At 44.6% G+C, this 22,858-nt stretch overlaps 1 protein-coding gene across 4 annotated transcripts in view; it reads left to right on the forward strand.

Annotated features, from left to right (window-relative positions):
• The window catches only part of Iqck (IQ motif containing K), a 121,871-nt gene that overhangs the window by 97,202 nt on the left and 1,811 nt on the right, over positions 1-22,858 (forward strand). The gene's annotated exons all lie outside the window — the stretch shown is intronic.

Here is a 22,858-nt window from a genome sequence, read left to right on the forward strand (position 1 = left end):
TTTTTTTTTTTTTTTTTTTTTTTTTTTTTTTTTTTTTTTTTTGGTGCCAGGGATCAAACTCTGGTCCTTGTACTTGTGAAGCAGGTGCTGGAACCACTGAGCTAAATCCCAGCTCAAGCCTTGATATTACTTCTATTGATTCTATTTTTAAGACTCACCAGTGGGTAGGGGGGTGTTTGAATATCGTAAGTTTCACACCTATCTTTTCATTTAAAATTTGCCAAAAAATGCACAGCTAAGACATGCCTTCTATTTGAAATGTTTGGACATTCATACTCTTCTGCTGATATTATAAAGTAAAATGAGCTAGCCAGAGTGGGGCATGCCTGTAGTCCCAGCCAGTCTGGAGCCTGAGGCCCAAGAATTGCTTGTGCCCGAGAGTTCAAGGTTAGCCTGGGCAATACTGCAGGACCCTGAGACCCCCTATCTTAGAAGGAAGGAAGGAAGTGAAGGAAGGAGCGGGGGAGAGCTGGTAGGGGAAGGGAGAGGAGCAGATGTGGAGGAGAAAGGTAAAATGAAAGATTTCCTTCCCTGTGGTTTACCAGTCAATTCAAGACCCTAAATTTAAGTTTATGCAAATGAGCATTTCCAGTCTCTTTAGCCCCTCATTCTTTCCATCTGATTGTTTAACATGCTGCTTTGTAATTGTGTAGATGTAGAAGGCTTTTATAAAATCTAGACAAAGGTACAACATCTGGAAAGTTCATGACCAGGATGGACTGGTTCCCATTTCTCACCTAGGCAGCCTTTTAACCTTTCTGTGACTCTGTATGGCAAGAAAATGGCTATACTAATATTTGTAACCACCCCATAGGGGCTTTTGAAATTAGCTTTTGTTTATGTTTTTTGCAGTGATGGAGATGAATCCAGGGTCTCAGATAGACAATACTTAGCACTGAGCCACAGCCACAGCCCCCTACAAGTTTTTCTGTTTTTGTTTTTCTGGGACTGAGGATTGAACTCAGGACCTTGTGCTTTGGGGGCAGACACTGCACTACTGAGCTAAATCCCTGGCCTTTGAGCTTTTGTTTGTTCGTTTATTTGTTTTTGTTTGGTAGTACAGGGGATCAAACTCAGGACCTTGCACTTGAAAGGCAGGCGGCGGAACCACTGAGCTAAATCCCCGGCCCAAGTTTTTTTTTTAATGAGGATTAAATAAACTGGAATAGTGTCTGGCTCATAATAAGTTATCAATGAAAGGAAACTATTATTACTATTAGGCAGAGTGCCCAACACATGGTTAACATGTACTCTTATAAAGCATATTGGCTTTGGGAGTCTACCTGTTTGTTACAGTCATTGTGGCTGTGGGCAAGGGGCTCCTACTTGTGAGCTCAGTTTTCTCCTGTGTGACATGGGTACACATAGGCCCTGTCACTAGGGTTCTGTGATGAGATGGCCATGTATAGCGTTAAACAAATGGCTGGCACAAAAGGAACCCCCAATAACTGCATCTAGTTTTAGTGATATTCTGAAGATGTCAGCAAAATGAAGTTTTTATCCCGGGGAATGGACCCACAGAAGTGGCCCTTGAGGCTGGCTTCAGATGAGACTCTCCTGGGGAAAAATCTATAAGGGTGTGTCAGGCCAGTGAAAGTGATTACACATGTTTATACTTAGTAGAGCGTGTGTTGGAACCACATCATTAAAGCCCTAATACTGTAGATTAACTGCAAGATTCCAGTAATAGCTTTGGATTCAAAGTCTTCCTTTGCAAGGCTTCTGTACTAATGCAGTTTCATTCTGATTAAAATGCAGGGGATCTGAGTTCCTGGGCCAGTTCTGCAATTTACCATCTAGATGAGCTTTGCCTTCTATTTAGGAAAATGGAAGGGATGCATCAGGAAGCGCTCACAGCAAAATAGAATATCTCATTAGGTGTCTGCTGTAGACTCTTTTGCCTGACAGCAAGAGGCCTACTGCTGAGCAGCTGTAAACCTTGGAAGACCTTTGCTGTTGTCTACATGGTGGTCATTGGGTTTGGGGCTTTGGTTGTACAATTAAAGGCAAGAACAATAGACAGTGAACATTCTGCTAAGTCAGGGAATGGGGTAGGATAGCTGAGGGCCAGAGAATAACTCTGGAGGTTTCAAGGTCAAAGCAGAAGAGGGAGTGTGCATTGGCAGTTTAAAGGCGTTTGAGGGAGGGTTGATGTCTTGCAAGACCTGAAAGACAAAAAAAAAAGAAAGAAAGAAAGAAAATCCAGGAGACAACTGGGAGAGAGCAGCAATCTTTAAAGGAGATACGTTTGCAGTCAGTCACATATTTGGCAAGGTGGGAAAACACATACTCTACAGTGAGGACTACTTCCTGTCACCACGTTTGGCGTCTGTCATTCCTAGAGGTGACTCTTTCTGAAAGAAAACTGGAACTTTGGCAGGAGGTTGCCCCTGACATGTCACGTCCTGCCTGTCCTCTTAGCTGCTGACCACTGGATGCCCAAGAAGGCCCTTGATCCTCAGAATGGCTCAGAATGGTATCTCCAGTCTTCATAGTAAATTGGCCAAGTAGAAAGTTTGATTGCTGTCATCTTTCTGGGGAGGAATCAGAGGCTTTGCCTTGGGTCACACAGCTGTGAAGTGGCTGAGCTTTGGACCTGTAGAACTTTCCCCCTCAGGCTGTCCTGCTTTTCTCACAGCCTTTCCTCTGGTCAGACGGACAGAGAGAGGGGCAAAATTTGTGATCTCCGGAAGTGCAGCAGTAGTTCGGTACAGACAGGAAGACCAGAGCATAGTAAGAAATGAGACTGAGGCCTGAAACAACACGAATGAACCTCGGAAACATGCTGAGTGCAGGAAGCCAGACAGAGAAGGCCACCTGTTGTACAATTCCATGTACGAAGTGTGATCAGAGTACACTGTGAATGTTTTAATTTTTTAAAAAAAATTTACTGTAAAACACACATTGCCGTTAATCTCCCTCAAAATACTCTCCTTTACTACCAACATGTTTGTCCTGCAATTTTTGATGCTTTCTGAGGCAGTTCAGGAAGCCCTCTTTTGTGTCTTTATGAGGTATGATAAAAAATATGGTGAAGGGTGCTGCCACGTGCCATCCAATGGAAGGCAGGCCCATGAAGACACTAGAGGGTGTCCCCGTCCATCCCTTTATATACCAGATCTTGGGCCGTGTGACTTCTGGATCTTCCCCAAAGTGAAAATGACCAAGAAAGGTAATTTTGAGTTGACTCAGGACATCAAGGCAGCCACAACAGTGCAACTAAAGACTCTCACAGAAAAGGACTTCCAGAATTGCTTGAGAAAGTGGCAAGAATAATAGGATAAGTGTTTGAAGTGGGAGGAAATATTTTGAGGAGGGTTAATGGCAATATGTCTTATATAATAATCTATAGAGGTAGAAAGTAGTAGTTGCTAGAGCATTAGGGGTGCTGGAAGACTAAGGGGTAGTAGCCAAGGACTAAGGGTTTCTTTTGGCGGTGATAGAGTGTTGTGAAATTGATAGTGGTTGCACAACTCTGTGAATACAACAAAAACCATTGAGTTGTTCGCTTTCAATGAGGCAGTTATATGGTATATGAATTATAACTCAATAATGCCACTGCAAGCCAAGTAAAAAGGAAGACACCCCACCCCTCAGGTCTCCGCAGTTCACTCCCTGTCCTTGGTCAGGCCCTGCTTCCTGTCGTCTTTTCAGTGAGTCCTCCCTGGCCAGCCTGCCTCCGTCTACCCTCCCTGTGTCTGTCTGAGCTCTCATCCACAGAGTGATTCCGCAACAACTGACCGCTTCCAAATTGTGCTCCAGGGCAGCCCTGCTGCTGCAACAGATCGGGAACTTGGACTTGCTGCCGCCCCTTCTTCACAGCCCTGGGAAGTACAGAAATGTGCAGTGGTTGCACTGCAGCCCAGCTGCCGTGAGGGAGGGAGGAGGAGGCTCTCGCAGCAGCCTCTGTTAGGTGGTAGGACCAGCTGTGCTAGTTCCTTGACAAATTGCATGCGTGTGATATATTTAACCTGGCCACTGATTAATAGCTTTCAAGTGATGAGTTCTTCTGAGGCCTCCAGGATTTCACTAATTTTATTTGGTTTATTATCTGTGGCGTGCAGTGAAATATAAGTTCTCCGAGAGCGGGAACTTTGTGTCTTATTCCCTGCTGTATTCTCAGCACCTAGCTCAGTGCCCACACATGGAAGATGTTCAAGAAATATTGTTGGTTGAATGAATGGGTCTGTGGTACTGACCCCCTCCCAAACATTGTGTGGAGGCAGTACTTCCTCCAAATGAACAAATGAAGGAAAATGTGTTTTCATGTTAGATGGATAAAGTCAAAAGTCTACTACACTCTAAACCCAAAGTGGTATTAATAGTGATTGTCTCTTAGTGACAGTAATGCACGTGATGGATTGGTTGATTTTTGCCTATTTTCTAAAATAGAAGTAGAGGCACTTAATTTTCCTTGTTTTGATTATCTATATTTTCTGCAATAACAAAGAATATTCATATTCACCATGTGCTTACTGTGAGGTAAGGATTTCCCCAAATAGCGACTCAGTTAACTAATCTTCACAACAACACTTTGAGGTATTACTATGGTCTCTATTTTCCTAATGAAGAAATTGAGGCACAGAGAAGCTGAACAGTATACCCAGGGCCACACAGCAAGAAACTAGCAGGGCCAGCCAGTAAATCCAGGTCCCTTCTCCACCTCCTCCTGCTGCAGTGTGTGGGTGTTATTGACGGAGGTAAAATGCCTGGGAGAATTTATCAGTTTTCAGTTTCCTATGAAGTCCATCTGGACCCAAACTCTGATTCCATTGCCAAGGGTGCAGAGCACACACTCCTTTACGCCTGTTAGCCTGGCTTAAAGCATAATGTCCCTGCCTGCCAAATCATCCCACCTCCCCTCTATGAGTCCTGTTGACACATGGTATCACCCTTAGGATCTAAATTTAGGATCTGAGCAGTGAAAGTATCTTGCCAATTTTCAGATTCAACTCTCATTAGCCCAAGACGCAGAAGAATTTAAAGGCATATTGCTGTGGAGGGCAGATGTTTAAAAGGACAGACCGATTCCTTTTCATATAATTCAAAACTATTCCCTTATCAGAGGAGTACATTCTCATTATGAAAAATATACAAAAGTATGCAGAGATCTAAGAAAGCTGCCACCCCATGGTCACTGGGGCCCGGGAAACATGTTCGAAGTGCCTTGACTTTCCCCATCCATGCAGAAAAGAGGAGGTGGAGACTAGGGAGTCTTGCATATGTTCTTCTGTTCTGGGGTGCAGTGGAATTGTCCTCATCTGCTTTTCAAGGCCTCCAGAGACATGTCATTAAAGAGGTTTCAATGTGACATTTTTCAGCTGTTCAAGAAAAGCAGCTAAGGGCCGGGGGTTTGGTTCCGTGGTTCTGCCACCTGCCTCACAAGCGCGAGGGCTGGAGTTTGATCCCTGGTACCAAAAGAAAAGAAAACAAAAGCAGCTAATAATGATAGAAATGTAAGAACCCCTAGACCTGCACTGGATGTCGGGTTGGAACCTTCCTAGTAATGCACTTGACTTTCCTGATTGTTCATCTAATAACTGTAAGGTGAAATGAACACTTCCACCTCAAAGCCTTACTGAAAACACTTATAAACTCCTACTGACTTTATTTATTTATTTATTTTTTGTGGTACCGGGGATTGAACTCAGGTCCTTGCGCTTGCGACCGCTGAGCTAAATCCCCAGCCTTACCCTACTGACTTTAAACAAGATGCTTACCCTCTCCAAGGTGCAGTCTCCTTATTTACATAATGAAAGTCATATGAGTACCCACCTCACTGACTCCCAGGAGACGCAAGTGAGATAATGGATAGAACATTCATTATATTTGGGAGTACTATGAATAAGTTGCCTTGAGCTTCCAGGTGCAAGGTTTTGTGTGGACATGGGTCCTCATCTTGGGCACATACTTCGGAGTGGAATGGCTGGGCCATATGGTAACTCAAGGGCTTACTTTCGGAGGAACTGCCAGAGAGATTTCCAGAGCAGTGTGTGAGGATTCCCAATTTTACATATCCTTCCAACTCTTGTTACTATCTGTTGGCTGAATTATAGTCATCCTGGTGGGTATGAAATGGTACCGCACTGTGGTTTGATTTCTACTTTCCTGGTACATAATGCTGTTAAGGATCTTTGATGTGCATATTAGCCATTGTTCTATCATCTTTGGAGACTAGCTATTTGGATCCTTGGCCCTTTTTAAAAAAATGGATTGTTTGTATTATTGGACAGTAAGAGTTCTTTATTTTCAACCCCTTTATGAGATACATGATTTGTAATTCTGAGTTGTCTTTTTTCTCTCTGCACTTGTTGGGAAGGCAGAGGGAGTCAGTAGGGACCAAAACCAGGGGCACTGTACCACTGAGCTACAGCTTTGGCCCCATCCCCCTTTTAAAAATAATTTGAGCCGGAGTCTAGCTAAACTGCCCTGGCTGGCCTTGAACTTGGGCATCTTTGCCTCAGCTTCCTGAGTAGTTGAAATTGTAGGCATGTGCCACTGCACTAGGCTGTCTTTTCTCTTTCTAGGTGATGTCTTTTAAGGCACAGGGGTTTTTAATTTGATAGTGTACAATTTATTTCCCTATTGCCTTTGCTTTTGGTGTCATACCTAAGAAAATAGCTTAACTCACAGTCAAAAATCTTATTTTTTTTCCCTCAGAATTCTAAGGTTTCAGCACATTAATTTTGGTCTTTGACCCATTTTGAGTTAATCTTTGTATAGATGTAAAGTAAGGGCCCAACTTCTTTCTTTTGCCTGTGGATATCCATTTGTCCAGCACCATATGTTGAAGAGATTATTTCCCCCTCGATGGCACTCTTGTTGAAAATCAGTTGGTTATAAATATAAGGGGTCATTTAATTTGGTTTTTTGTTTTGTTTTTTTGAGACAAGGTCTCACTATGTAGTTCGGGCTGGCCTTGAACTCACTATGGAGCCTAGGCTAGCCTCAAACTCACAATGATCCTCCCACCTTAGCCTCCCTCCTGAGTGTTGGGATTACAGGCGTGCGCCACCATACCCAGCTGCTTTGATTTTTAATGTCAATTTTTTTTATACCCTAGGTAGTACATAAACACATAGTCCCTGGCTAGTGCCTCAATTCTAGCCCATGGATCTCTTTGTCTGTTTTATGCAGTACCACGTAAGTTTTGAAGTAAGAAATTGTGAATCCTCCTGCTTTTATCTTCTTTTTTCAAGATTATTTTGGCCATCATGAGTCCCTTAAATTTCCAATTGGTATTTTTCTTTTCCATTTTGGGGGAAAATACATCTCTATCTTTAATTTTACATCCTTGAGATCATAATGCAGAGCAATTTATTTTCACATGCTCCTGTTTTTGTCTAATTATAAACATCTCCCCCTGTGTTACCAAGTTCTTTTATATGACTGCCTACATTATTTGTTTTCCTGTTGGACACTTCTTTCTAAATGTCTTCACTACAGGTATATTGCTGCTCTGACTGGTCTCATTTCTAAATCTTTGCATGCACTTCAAATTAGTATCTTGGAATAAATTCCCTAGAAATGGCTTTAGGGGAGTTTAATTTCATTGTGCAACTATTGTAGATATTTTTACATATTGAAAACATTGACATTTTAATTCATACTTTTGACATGATTTTCCTAAAAACAGTAGAATAAGCAGACAAACAATGAGTTGTATCTCACTTTAACATCTTAGAAAAGTCACTAACCTTTAAGCCTCAGTTTTCTCATCTGATAAGTGGAGATGATCCTGCCATCATAGAGTTGTTTTGAAGATGAGTGGCCTAGCAAACATCTGGAATTCAATAAGTAATACTTAAAATAATTATCATTTTCATTGATAAAATAAAATTCTGAAATGTCCTAAATTTAATTTCAAAGAGGGAGAGAAGAGTTGGTGAGAGATAAAACAAATTAATCAGTTAACAGCTACTGGCTGAAACCAACAAATGCCTGTTCCACATTGTTGAGTATGAGTTAAAAGCACGATTTAAAATCCCTGATGACCAACTAACTCCCAGGTGCCTCTATATACTGCTTCTGTATAAACTTTCCAAGCCCAACCAATCCTAGCAACAAGCACTTCTCCTTGTGGACTGTACTGTCCCAGAACTTTCCCCAGTTTGCATTATCCAGCCCCTCTTATTTATAATGTAAGTTCAGTGTAAACAGTTTATGCTGTCTTCCCCAAATTCCATCCTAAAAATGTTCATGGCTCTAAAGGACACATTTCCAACTGCTCTCCAGCATCATGGCCAGCACTTAGGGGATGCTTTTCTCAGTGACGCGTGTATACCCTGAGCCTTCAATGTGTGGGTCTGGCAAATTCCTGACAGCTGTCAAGACATCTTTCCTATGTCTCAGTATGAAGTTCTTGGCTTCTTTTTCCCTCCTCAGCTTGGTTGCTGTAACTGGTCCTCTGTAGCTTTAAATGATACTACTTTTCTAGTAGAAATTCAAATTTATGAAATCTTTCTACTCTGCTTTTGCTCCCAATTCACACTGTAAATCTAGCTAAAAGCAGCAAGCAGTACCCATGCCACAACCTGAATGCTGTGCTGTGCTGAAATTTCAACTTAGTCTTCCACAAAGCCTGATGGCGCGAGCAGAGTGTAAAAGGCAAGTTCTTTGCCAGAACGTGACCTGCATGGCCCTTAGTACCTTCCCGCAAGAGAGTCATTGTTCCCATCTGAACCTCTCTTCCCCAGTGTACTGTTATCAGCATTCTGGTCTTCTGAGGTCCTATTAAACTCTGCTCACCACATTCAAGTTCTTTCATGCCTGCATTTCCAAATCTCTCGACTCTTCCTGCAAACCAAAGGCCTCTGAACTACACCATGAGCATAGTCACAGTGAAACAGTTCATTCTGTGCAAACTGAGCTTGTGGTCTTGAGGAATGAAGCTGTCAACCAAAAGGAGGAAGTTAGGGGGGTTTTAAGGAGAAGAGGAAAAAAAGGATCCTAAGGAAGGGAATCCTGAAAGTGAAATTTCTGCATCGCGCAGTGGTCCAGAACTTTTTACGGATAACTGGAGCAGGGGAATTGCTCGATTATTTATCGGTAACCTATTACAAGTGGCTCTGTGAATTTAAAATGATTCATTGGAACTCAGAATGTAGGGTTTAAAGGAAACCAGGATTTTAGAGTAAAACTGACTATTTTGCATTTTGAATTCCTCAAATCTCAGGAACTCCCTAGGGAGTAGCTACAACACATGTTGGTAGAGGAAGTTCATTTTTGGCCCAAAGCCCTAGTTCACTGTCTATTCTTAATTGTTATCACTATGGCTAATCACCCAACTTCGAACCACTCTGCTTTCTTGTCATAACTAAATTAAGCTCTGACAACAAAAATGACTCTACTACCAACATTAAATTTCTGTGTTAGTCAGATTTCTGTTGTTGTGATGTAATACCTGAGGTAAATAACTTTAAAAAGAGGAAAAGACATTTTTTCAGGGAAGTAAAATTCCATTTATTGTTGGACAACATTGTTACAGGCAGTGATCAAATAGATCAAAGTAACAACTCTATGGATCAAAAATATAAATAAAATAAGAAAAAAAGAAAGACTTTACCTTTGGACTTTTTAACTACATCATACAAACCAACTGCTTATAGTACAACTAAGTAAATACCCAGAAACCTCTATACAAACTATTTGTAGTACAGCTAAATTAGTATGCAGTAGAAGCTACTGGGATGCTTGGAGTACGATTTTTTTGCTGGGTTTTTCTTTTTGTTTTGTTTTGTTGTTGATGATGTTTGTCTTTGGTACTGGGAACCCAGAGGCTAATTATTTCTCCAGCCCTTTATTATTATCGTGATTTTATTTTGAGACAAGTTCTCTCCAAGTTTCCTAGGCTGGGTTCAAACTTGTGATCCTCCTGCCTCAGCCTAAGGAGGAAAAGTTTATGTGGCTCATGGTTGTGGAAGTTTCAGTCCATGGTTTCAAGGCCCCATTACCTTTGGCTCTGTAGTGAGGCAGTGCACAGTGGCAGGGAGCACCTGATGGATGAGGTCTGTTCACCTCAGGGTGCTTGGAAAAACCAGGAGTACGAAGAGGAGGAAGAGGGGGGAGGAGAGAGAGAGAAGCTCCTGTCTTTTGGGATTTTTATGGGCACTTTGTTAGGTGTACTTGAATGATTAAACTATGGGTCATGGGTGATCAAGTCTACCCTCCCCAAAGGGTGAGACAGTGGTGAAAGCTTCAACCCTTTGATTAGGTTCCTTGGCAGCCATCCCTGCTCCTAAGGCCATCCTGCAGCTCCCAGCTGTCAGTCATCTCATTAGCAAACGAAAAGACGGTGAGAGATTCTCAGGGCTTTAGAAACTGTGCCACTAAAACTGGATAAAGACCCAAATGTCTGTTTCTTATTATATCACAATAACACACCTGTTGTGTGCCAGTCAGTCATCTGCTGGATTGTTATATGTAATCTCAGTTAATTAATTTAAGTACAGTAAGTCCCCGACTTATGAACATTCCAGTTGTGAACTTTCACAGTTCAAGGGACCCTGCACTGTGAACATTTGTAGATGTGAACAAATCCCGGAAGTCGCTCCCGTGTCTGCCGGCCACTGTCCCCGCGGTGCTGCCCTGTGCTCCCTGTGCAGTGCGACTGTGCACAGCAGGACAGCGCTCAGTCAGAGCCGGGTGTCCGGAAGCAGGAAAAGCTGTGGTGACGTGGAGGGGGCTGCTAGGAAATGCAAAGCAGTAACCATGGAAACAAAAGTGAAAATAATGGAGAGATTGGACCGAGGCAAAAAGATGGTAGATGTTGCTCATTTTTTCTGTGTGATTGTGGTTTCTTACACTTTACACTGTGTAATTGTGTAAGACTCACTTCGCCAGACTTACAAATGCATCCGACTTATGAGCCAATGAAGCTCATTTGTAAGTCAACACTACCCTGTGTGTAAGGTTCAGGAGGAAACCACTGAACAGGTGAGGAAAGGGGAGCTCAGCACCGGGCGGTGTGTGTGCTGGTGGTGGGTGCTGGAGTAAGGATGCAAGCTGTGTCTCTTCGATACTAAACTAGGATTCCCACAGAAGAGGAGCTCCCTGGTGTTCCTGCGAAGGATGCGTGTCCATCTGACAGCCTGGAATCTGAGAGAGGGCTTGGAGCGTTCACAGGAAGCTGGAGTAGGGTTTTGTTTATTGGTCCAACAAGGCCTGCCTGAGTGCATGCTCTGGGCAGTGGACCAGGCCAGGCAGGTGCTGGGGACACAATGGAAAAGAGAAGTCTGCTCTGAGCTCTTCTGGAAACAGCCTAGCAGAGAAGGCAGGTGCTGCTCAAGCAGTCACATGAACACTTCACTGTAAATTGCCCGAGTCTTTTCAAGGTCTGGGTGCTAGGAGATATTTGGGGGTGTGGGGTCCAAGCTGAAGGACTTAACTAGGTGTGAAAGGCAGACAGGGCTTTCCATGGTGAGGGGTGTTCTTCAGGTTCAAAAGGGCAGTGGATGCAAAAAGACCCTTGTGGTGAAGCAAGAGAGTGCTGTGGGCCCAGGGCCTTGGTAAAGACTTTGGAGTTGATCCCAAGGCAGCATCAGAAGGATTTTGTAACTGGCCATGATGATGCCCGCCTATAATCCCAGCTACTCAGGAGGCGGAGGCAGGAGGATCGCAAATTCAAGACAGCCTGTGACTTGTCTAAAATTTTTTAAAGGGATGGGGATGCAGTTCAGTGGTAAAGCACTGGCCTAACATGCACAAGGCCTGGGGGTCAATCCAGAGCCAGTACCAGGGTCAGGTATAGAAAGATTAATGTGGCTGCAGGTGCAGAGTGGATCAGGGTGACCCAGTGGATATGGGCAGAAGTGGATTATAAAGGGGACATTTGCAGAGTAAAATGATATAGGTGAGATGAGTCATCCTTTCTAAAAATGCAGGTTTGTTTGGAGACAGATGTTTCCCACCTTAGTAAGTGGTTGAAAACATTCATGTTTTCTTTTCAGGGTGCCAGGGGGCTGCACTTAGAACACTGAGGTTGAGATTTCTGGAACATTACTTCTTTATTTCTTCCTGCTACTGGAGATTAACCCAGGACTTTTGCACTGAGCTACGTCACTGGCCGTTTTTATTTTTTATTTTGAGACAGTCTTGCTAAGTCACTAGATTGCCCAAGCAAGGATCAATTTGTGATCCTGCTTCCTTGATGGCCAGAAAGCTGGGATTGCAAGGTTGCTCCACCACACCCAGCTCCAGTCCCTTTTTTTCACATCTGATGCCTTTGGTGTCTTAATCCCTGCCATTCTTGATGTAAATCTTGTCTGCCCCGGGTTCTGAGTCAGCCATCAAGATGGCAAAACTGCTTTAGAATCACTGAATATGATTAAAATAGTCTCTCAATCATTTGTCAACTCGTTACACCTGTGGAGTTGCTGGTTAAAAATAAATTGGAGCACATGTTTCCATTTCTCTCACTGAATGCACAGAGCTTCAGCCCGTCAGAACGGGACGAGAATTGTTTATACCCTCAACTCATTCAAAATGCCTGGGATATTTCTAAAGGTTCAGTCTTGGCAGCAGCAGCTGAGAATGCGGAGATAAAAATTTAAAAAGACACAAGACAAGGCTGAAGGAGTTCATCTGTGTCCATTCACACCCATGACTCACTGGGCTTTGGAAGACAATTGTGAAGGACAAGCTATGTGGTGGCGGCTGTGCTAAAACTCTAATCTCTATGCACTTGAGCTAATTGCAAAACAGAGCTACCCTTGTCAATAAAAATGTAGAAGCAGAATACTAATAGGGAGAGATATAAATGCATACGATAACACAAACTAAAGCTTACCTGATGGCTTAGAGGAAATGCGCTGAAATATTAATTAGAAAATAAATATTTCCATTTTTTCTATAGTAGCTGCATTCCTTATGCAATTAAGAAATTTTTACTGCAACCTTACCACATATTGTGAAATGTGCACCATCATGCTTCATATTTGCACTCTCCTGAGGGGCGAGTCTTACACTCCTGTTAGATTTCTAGTACTGTAACAAAACACCTGAGATAACAGCTTCTAAAGAGAAAAGGCTTGCGTTGGCTCCTTGTTGTAGAGGTTTCGGTCTAGGACTTTTTGGTCTTGTTGCTTTGGGCCTATAGTAAGGGGAGCACAGGCTGTTTACCTCATAGCTGGGTGTAAGAGAGAGGAAGAGGCGGGGCTGGGGACCCAATGTCCCCTTCAAGGGCACGCCCCCAACACCTGACTTCTTTCCACAAGGCCTCACCTCCCAAGGGTCCTGCCACTGTAATCGAGCCATAGGCCAGGGACCAGGACATCAACATATGGGCTTTTAGGGGACATTTATCCAAACCATAGGTAGCCCCATTTTATCGATGAGGGAACAGAGACTCCTGCAGGGTGAGAGACTTTATTCAGTCACCTAGCTGATAAGTGGTGGTGGGATTCAAAGCCAGATCTCCCTTCCTCCTGGAGGTGTGTTATTAGCAACTAAGCCTTGCTCAGGTGGCCCCATTGCCAGCTTTATTCCTGTATCCTTCTTCCCTGATAGGACCTCGGTTTCCCTCGCGTATAAAAACAAGCCTTTAATTAAATGCCTCACTTTCCCATATCAAAACTTAGTAATCCCATGACTCTGTCTCACTATAACTGATCTTGCTACCTCCAGCACTAAATGTTCCTATTTAAAATACTGCCTTCAAGGAGGCCACCCTGAGTTAACTGCAGTGTTTCTGTTTACAAGTCAGCAACGGAAAGCTGCAATTGCTGCACACTCAGACCTGTCAAACTCTCCTGAATGTCTCGTGGCTTCCCAGTTGGCTCAGTTTTCCTAAAAATAACGCAACACAGCATCTGGCACTGTCAAGAAATACATGGAGCTAGATCTACCAGGCCACTGACATTGACCCCTGGGGCATCAACATTTATTTCTTCGTAGGAAGGAACTCTTCCATAATTTGTTCTTCCAGTATGGGTGCAAGACAGCATGCAGTTTTTTTTTCTGTAATCTTCAATTTCTCTATGACTCTGTATTGCTTCTATAATGAGAAAATCATTGCATTTGAAGTCAGTCTCTAGCAAACCAAAGGAAAGGACCAGGGATTTAGCTCAGTGGCGCTACCACCTGCCTCACAAGCAAAAGGTCCTGAGTTTGATCCCCAGTACCAAAAAACAAAGTAAAATCTTGGTAATATGTGCTGTATGCTCCTCTGCCTTCCTCCTTGACTCCAACGTGGTTTGATGTGGTGGTTAAAACTAGAGGTTTTGTAAACGAACATGTAAAAGTTTGGAATCTTGGCTTGTTCACTGACATAGCTTTGTGACTTTGGACAAGTTGCTGAATATCTCTCTGAGCCTCAGTTTTCCAGTCAGTAAAATGGAAACGATGATAGCAACTATCTTCCAGAATGGCTAGGAAGAAGACATGAGATGACAATGTATGTGGGGCCCTCCGCATGCTGTCCAGTATCTGGTCAGTGCAAATTTGGTTAATCCTGGGATGTTGCTAATGCTTGGTTGCAAGTTTGGATCTGAATGAAAACATCATCAACTTTTTGTGTCTGTTCTCTTCTTTCCCGTTTTTTCCTATTTTATTTATGGGGGTTGAGGTCAAACTCATATTGTAGGGTGCACCGGTCAGTGTACAGCTTGGCAAGCTCCTGTAATGTATCTATACATTGCCAGTGATGGCAAACCTTTCAGAGCTTTCAGTGATGAAAAGAGCCCATTATGTCATGCAGGCTATAGGTTTCCCACCTTGGTGCAGCATGGAACCACCATCCATAACAGGATAAATAAGGTGTCTTAATTCCCCATCTGGCTCCCTCAGGCCCCGGCCCTTCACCAGTGTCAGCTCTATTCTGACTTCTATCACTACAGAAGAGTTTTCTAATTCTCAGACTTCTTGTAACCAGCAAACATCGCAAACTCCCTTGTGCCGGGCTGCTTGTGTCTGGGAGATTTTTAATTGTTGAGGGCATGAGGTAAAAGAGCCGAAAAACCATGACCAGAACAGGACTGCAACATGCCTTTATTATGGGAAGGATGTGCCAGGCTGTCTCTTAACAAAGGAAAAAGCAGCGTGGAGGAACAGGGAGCTTCTTTTATAGGAGTAGGGTGGGGTTAACCTGAGCTGGGGTGGAGTTGAGTGGAGGTAGCATTGAGATTGGAGGAGCCTGTGATATCACTGGTTACTTAGGGTTAGCAAGTATCAGGTTACTCTTTTGGTGGGAAAAGAGGCATGATGGGAGGAAGAAGGCTGTTTCTTGGTAGAAGCCATATTTAACATGGAGGCTGCGATTCCATGTGGCGGCCGTTTTAAGGAGTAGAGCATTATAGGAAGGAAGCTACTGTTTTATGTGGCAGCCATCTGGAGGCAAGGGAAATCTAATAGGGTAGCGCTAGGTTACTTTTTCATTGCTGTATAGAATTCCTACATGTGACAATTTGCTTACCAGTTCATTACTGATGGATACTTTTTATTCAGCTTTGAGTCATTACGAAAAATGTTGCTAGATGCTCTTGTATTTTGTTGTTGTTGTTGAGGATGTAAAGATGCCCTTCAGTTGCAGCACTGGAATTGTTGGGTCCTAGAGTAGACACATATTTAATTGTAGGTGCTTCCAAGTCTTCTTCCAGTTACCGCACCATTGTACATTCCCATCAGGGCTGCAGCAGCCTTCTTCTGGGTGTTCCTCTACAGCCTTAACACCACTAAGTATGATGAGTCTTTATTTTGCACTTGATCTTAGCCAAAAGGCTGAGGAGAAGCGATGGTGAGTTTTTATTTTGATTTGTGTTGTCTTTTTTTCCCTCAGTAGTGGGGATTGAACCAGGGACACTGCTGAGCTACATCCTCAGTCCTTTTTATTTTTTGTTCTGAGACAGGATCTTGCTAAGTTGGCCAGACTGACCTTGAACTTTCGATCTTCCTGCCTCAGCCCCTACCCCACCCCAGTAGCTAGGACTACAGGCGTGCAGCCCAACAGCCAGCAGTCCTTATCCTTGTGGCCATCCTGTGGGGTGTACAGTTGCTGTCTCACTGTGCCCTTCCCTCCCTTGAGGACTGTGGAAGTTGTGCACATTTGTATGTGCTTGGCAGGCACTGGGACTCCGTTGTGCTCCTAGAACCAGCTCGCTGTTGGGTTATCTTGTGTGTGAGTTTGGCAGAGTAATGTTTAAGGCACCAGCACATGTGTTTGGGGCACTTAGAGGCTCTCCCAGGACAAAAGCCCGGTTTAGGGAACACATTCCAGAACGTCTGTGTCAGCCTTCTTCTGCATACTTGTTTGAGCTCTTGGGTGTTTTTGAGAGTAGAGCTTGCAAGCTTCAGTCCACTCGGGGAAGGAGTCAAATTTGCTGAGTACCTGCCGTGTGCAGGGGGCCCTGGTACGACTGGTGCACTGTAGCCAGAATTTACATGGGTCACTGCCTCTAATCTGCATAAGGACTCTGCAGGGCTGAGGCTTGTCTTTTCTTCTTTTTGTAAAAAAAAAAAGTGTTACTGATCTTGAACATCCCAGGCAAGTGCTGTACCAAAGAGCTGAATCCCCATCCCCATTTCTGTCTCTGTCTCTCTCTCTCTCCTCTCTCTCCGCCTCTCCAATGGGGTCTTGCTAAATTTGCCAGGTTGGTATTGAACTTGTGATCCTCCTGCTTCAGCCTCTCAAGTAGCTAGGATTGCAGGTGTGTACCACCATACCTCACAGATTGGAATTGTTACACCTCTGGTCCAAGAGAAGAGATTGAGGCTGACTGCCAGGGTAGGAGTGCTAGCCAGTTATTAAGTGATAGTGTCAAGATTTGAACAGAGTCTGCTGGACCCCAAAGTGAGCAAGCAAACAGGGAATGGTGCAGCATTGTTTTTCTATTGACATGCTGGTTAGAAACCTTTCCTAGCAAACATTTTGTAAATATTTCTCTGAATGGTCACCTCTACTAAGACAGTGTCGTACGAGGAGGCTCTCTCTTCGGGGTCTTCCAATGCTGGATCTAGAGAAACTGGGAGCTCTGTGTCTGTGGTACTTCTGCACTTTCAGACCATCATGTACCCCATATCATATCTTTCCCATCTTCTCCCCATCCTTGGTGCTGACAGGTTGCAGTAACGCTACGTAGGCATTGATTCCCTGTGGGTCTTTCTTTTCTGTGATTCCTTTAGAAAGAATCCCCCAATTTTATAGCAATACATGCACTGCATATTGTAGAACATTTGGGAAAATGAAAATTCACCTATTTCTTTTATCTATTTTTAGTTTTTTAAAAAACATAGTTGAGATGATGGGCTGTAACTTCGTTGAGGAAATGGATGTAATTTTGGAGGTAATGAATGTAATTTTGTACAGAACAGTCACATTTAAAGAATGTGCTCTGAAGACCTCACCCAGAAATGAATGTAAAAAAAGAGCCACTTGTTCTAAAAGAAGAAAACAACCTTAGTTTTCTTTAGAAATGCAGGACAGAAAAGAAAAAGGCAGGATGACTAAATAAAAGAACCCAGTTTCAGCCAAACATGATGACTCACAATTGTGATCCCAGCATTGTAGGAGGCTGAGGCAGGAGGATGACAAATTTGAGCCCACCCTCAAACAACTTAGTGATTTGGCGAGATGCTATCTCAAAGTAAAAAATAAACAAGGGCTGGAGGATGTAGCTCCATATCGGAGGACCTTGGGTTCAATTCCCAGGCCCACAATCAATTGGTCAGTCAACAAACAAACCCGATTTTCACCTTAGTTGTAGTGACACCATCACATTGGTTTCCAACACTAACGGCAGAATACAGTGCCCCTGTGACATCCTTGGGCCCCCCGGGGATGTTTGTTAATGTGCTATGGAGCAATTTTGGATTGACAACATGGGAAATTATAGGAAATGTGCAGTTGTATTTTCCCCTTGATTCTTCACCTTTTCGAATGTGCTCAAACATCACATGTTTAATGGCTTCCTTGTACTTCAGGCTTCTCCATGACTGGATACCTAGCCCTGCCCCCCATGGGTCGGGGTTCAGGCCTCTCCCACTCTGGCTGCAGTTGATGTGCGTGGTGGGTACGGTATCTTTAACTACAGAAAGCTTTGCCCCCCCACCAAGTAGGAAGCAGCTGTGAGATCTTGAACCCATAGTTTAGTACGTAAAGACAGATTGGACCTCTAGTCCCTGCTACTCAGGAGGACTACTTCTGAGGCAGGAGAATCACTTGATCCCAGGAGTTTGGAACCAGGGGGGTCCGGGGGTGAATCAGGAGCCAGGTGGCTGGCCGTGACCTCAGGTTGGTTATATGACCTGTCTGCACCTCAGTCTCCCTGCGTGTACAACTGGGGAAGAGAACAGCGCTTACTGCACTCTGACTTAATATGTGTCAAGAGCCTCATAAATACTGTAGACGGGTTTGCCTTTATTATCTATCTGGAACCCCAGGAAGTGTAGGCTAACTGGGTAAAAAAGTTAACATTTTGGTTTCTTGCACATGTTGCTGACTTAAATGTATCAGCCAGTCTCTGCTTGCTTGGCCCAGTGCTTTTGTGGGTAGGTGCCATCCTCGAAGCTGGCCCCACAGTTAACAAGCGGAGTGACACCCCGCTGTTCCCCAAACTCGCCAGGTCAAGAGGGCCACATGAAGCAAGGCGTTGAGGATGCCGATTCCTGGGTCCCCCTCCTGGGGTTGATTCTTAGAGCTGGGGTGGGGCCCAGGAATCTGTATTCTTGCCTTAGGTGGTCCTCGGTCGCAAGGTGCTGTCTGGCAACACTGTGAGAGGCCTCGTGACCCTGTTGTCCCCTGATTCCCTCGTTTGAGCCTGAAGCATCTTCTCTGTCCATCCTGTGCTGCCTGCCGCCTGAGAGGTACAGAAGGCTCGTTGGTATGCAAGGCCTTTCTTGTCACTTTGCCTTTAACTGGAGCTGAAGGGCTGGCACATCTCTCGGGGATTTTCCACTTTCCTGGCACTTCCGGAACTGGCTGGGCACCAACCTGCCAAGGGGACAAGAACAGCACAGGGGCACCGAGGCATCTTGTTGGAGTTGGGAGCCAACTGTGGTGCTATCTCTAAACTAAGGTAGAAACCAGGTTCTTTCGGTAGCCGTTCATCTTCCCCGCTGCTTGTCACCCTTTCGTGCACTTCCCTCTCCACAGAGAGTGGAACTCAGTGCTCCACTACCACGCTACACCCAGCCTGCTCCCTTGTGTTCTGGTCAGGCTAGGAGGACCCCTCCAAAACAACTTTTCTTTTCTTTTTTCTTGTCTCACTGAGTTGCCCAAGTTGGCCTTGGACTGAACGTCTTATCCTCTGACTTAGTTACTTTTCTCTTGTTGCTGAGACAAAATTCCTGACACCCAAAGTTAAAGGAGGAAAGTTTATTTGGCTTCCAGTTTGTAGAGAGTTCAGTCCATCATCAGCTGGCTCCAAGGCAGGGAGGCACGGCAGACGGGCATCACAGAGGAGAAGTAGTTTGTGGCAGGCAAAGGACCTGAGCAGCTCCTTTCTGCCCCTTTTGTACTCTAGGCTCCTGCTACTAGGGCGGTGCCAAGCCAATCAGTGTACCGATTTAGCCATCACCCACCCTTAATCCCAGCGTCACACACTCTAGATTCAGTCACCTCTGGAAAAGCCCTGTCTGTGACCGCACGAGGCTGTGGGGCGCATCTAGACGGAAACCGAAACAGTCTCCCAAAGCGCTGGATGGCAAGCTATTTCTTAATTTCTGCCAAAGTAGCCTTTGCACATAGTCCTGTGATTCCAAAGATACCAAGGTAAGGTAAAGGGCGGCGGTGAGCATCCTGAGCCCCTACCCCTGTGTATCCCAGAGGTGATGACTTTGGACTGGCGTCTCTTAGGCAGCTATTCTGCATCCCCGATAGGCTTTCACAGCAGGCGAGATTTTAGGTATTACTGAGCCTCGCTGTGATAAACAAGGATTACCTCACTTACCTCTCATCCCTTTCCTCCCTGAACACCCAAAGTGATCTTTTCCATTCCTTTATGGGTCGACTTGGTAATTTCAAGCAGTATACTGGTGTCTGTGTTTCTTTCTTTTTGTTTGTGTGGGTGAACTATACAACAGTGAGTGTAAAGCACACAAGGTGAATACTTGTGTAATCACCACCTCCGAAACAGAACACTGCCACTGCTTTTAAAATTGCTCCCCACAACCCATGAAACCACGACTCTCACCCTTGCTGTAATCTCTCTCGCTTCCTATAGAGTTCACTTTACTTTTGTACGCAGCCCTCAATCTGCTGCAAATGCAACCACACTCTTTGTATTATTCTGCGTCATGCATGTTTCCTTTAATGCTATTAAGCTAATTTAACTTGGGGAGCAAACTGCGGTTTGTTCCTCTTCACTGCTACATAATCACTCACTTTCAGGAGGACCACGATTTATTTACCCTGTGGTCTGTTGGACATTTAGGTTGTTTCCTGTTTTCTGCTGTAATGGGCACCCCAATTCCCATCTCCCAGTATGTGTGCAGGGGTTTCTTCAGGGAATATGGATATACAATCACCTGTAACACCTTTCCCAGTGTGGTTGCCCCTCCCGACTCTGACCTTGTTGAGTGGAGTGAGGCTTGGGCAGGGGGTCTGTCCCAAGTTCCCCAGTGATTCCACTGAGCGGCTCCACATCCCACCTCTACCTGCAGTGCATCGGCTCTAGACACTATCTCTGTGTTTGGAAAGAGTAATACTATTTCAGGCCTGTCTCCTTTCCTCCCTCAAGACTTCTGTGTGTTGTTCCGAAAGAGGTGATGAGGGTCTTTTCCTAGGCAAGGTCAAAGCATAGGGGCAAGGTAAAGATGTGGTCAAGGCATGAGCATGGTTAAGAGTGGGACTTCTGCAGGCAGGCACAGCTGAGGAAAAGCAGAGCAAAGCCAAGGTCTGCGAATTCCTCCCAGAAGCAGACCTTTCTCTGCCTACTCGTACCTCCAGTGTCTGTCTGCTAGCTGTAGGCCAGAGAGACTGTCTTTAAAATAGGTTAAGTTTTGAGTCTGACTCACAGCCAGCGTGATGCTTCAAAGTTGAAGGGAATTCTAGGCTCCTCTAGGGATCTTACAATCGTATTTCTTTAAAGGGATTCCGGTCACATTCTGTTTCTCAGTCCTAGCTCAACATCTGCAACATGTACGAGCTCTGACTAAATACCAGTGTCTGGGGTTCCAGCAGAATTCCTGAAGTGACCTCCTGATTGTTATATGCAGCCAGGGTAGAGAACTTGTAGTCGGGGGGGCCTAACTTTTCTCTGGTATCCATCAGAATCTCGTGCAGGGCTTTACACCATTTCGTCTTGAACTTTAACTGGATTCAAAGATTCCTGGACCAGAAGAGTGGATTAATCTACTTGTATTCGCACCTGACTGTATTGTTAAGCAGAGGGGCCCTGGGGGCTGCTTTTGGAGGATAAATCTCACACAGGCACTCTTCTCCTGTGTTCCACGTCTGGGCCACCATGAAATAGATGAGTAACTTTGCTCCACCATGCTTTTCTGCAGTGTTTCTGCCTTGGAGCCAGTTGACCGTGGACTGAAACCCCTGAAGCCATGAGCTTCAGGGCCGTGGCAGATGCTGCAAGTCAGGATTTTCTCCAACCCCCAGTCAGTCATCATGTGCTCAACCCACTGAGAGAGCATTAGCAAAGTGCGGGCATCCTTGGCTGTGAGGGATCAGTGCCGTCACTGATGGGGTCGAGATGGATGCAGCATTTCCACTGTGGCTGCCTGCAGAGCTTCTGTGTACATTCTGTACAATGAAAAGAAATCCTTGTGATCCCTGGCTCCTACTATTAAAGACTATTCTGGGTTGAGTGAATACAGGTTGCATATCTCTTGGTTGAAAGGGACCAGCAGTGCTTTGGATTTCAGACTTTGGAAGTTTCATGTTTACATAAAGAGATCTTGAGGATGGGACCCAGATCTAAACATGAAATTTATTTATGTTTAAAAAATACTGTATACACATAGCTGGAAGGTGACTGTATACAATATTTTTAATGGTCTTGTGCATTTAAGATAGGTTTAATAGTGTGAAATTTCCCACTCACAGCATCATGTCAGGGCTCAGAGTTTTGGGTTTGGGCATATTTTGGGCTCTGGATTTTAGGTTAGCTGTGCTTAACCTGTACAATATTAGTGGTGAACAAAACCAAAGAAACACATTATATGTTTTTGTAGTAATTAAACAGAAAATAATGGACACTCGGGCGGCTCTCAGTATTTCAAATTGCCTTCTTGCTCTGTGCCTGGAGAATTTTTGCACACTGGCCCAAGACGGTGTCAGGTAGGAATGGAGGACTGGTGAAAATCCTGAGTCAAGGGAACTGATTGGTTTGGAATGAGGTACAACCAAGCTGCCTTGGGAAGTTGGTGTCTACTCTGTGCTTGAAGACTGCCGGGCTGGGCTGAGCTGAGGGCAAATTCATCCCACCTCTACCAGGACATGCCAGATTTTCACGGGAGGGGTACAGACCACACCTCCCTCCTCCTGTCCGGCCAAGCACACACCTTTAACCAAGCTCCCCTGAACCTTCGGCCCTATAAGCTAATAGCATCAAACACCTTTTCTACTAGAAGGTTACTAGTCATGAATATGTGAAGCCTGGGGCCCCACTGCAGTAACCTCTTGGCTTCTGGTGACAAAGACATATTAAAAAAATTGAAGGTCTTTGGACTGGGGTACAGCTCAGTGATAAGTGCACCACAAAAACAAAAACAACAAACTGCTGGCCTTGTCAGTGCACGTCTTTAATCCCAGCAGTCTGGGAGGCTGGAAGACTGCAAGTTCAAGCCCAGCCTGGGCAATTTAATGATTTAGCAGGACCCTGTCTCAAAAAGGGAGTGGGGTCGGGGGATGGGTGGGGAATGTAGCTCAGGGTAAAAGTCCTGGATTCAATCCTCAGTACCACACACACCAATT

The sequence above is a fragment of the Fukomys damarensis genome, unplaced genomic scaffold (genome assembly GCF_012274545.1).
Source record: "Fukomys damarensis isolate Sample0158 unplaced genomic scaffold, DMR_v1.0_HiC HiC_scaffold_34, whole genome shotgun sequence".
NCBI lineage: Eukaryota > Metazoa > Chordata > Mammalia > Rodentia > Bathyergidae > Fukomys > Fukomys damarensis.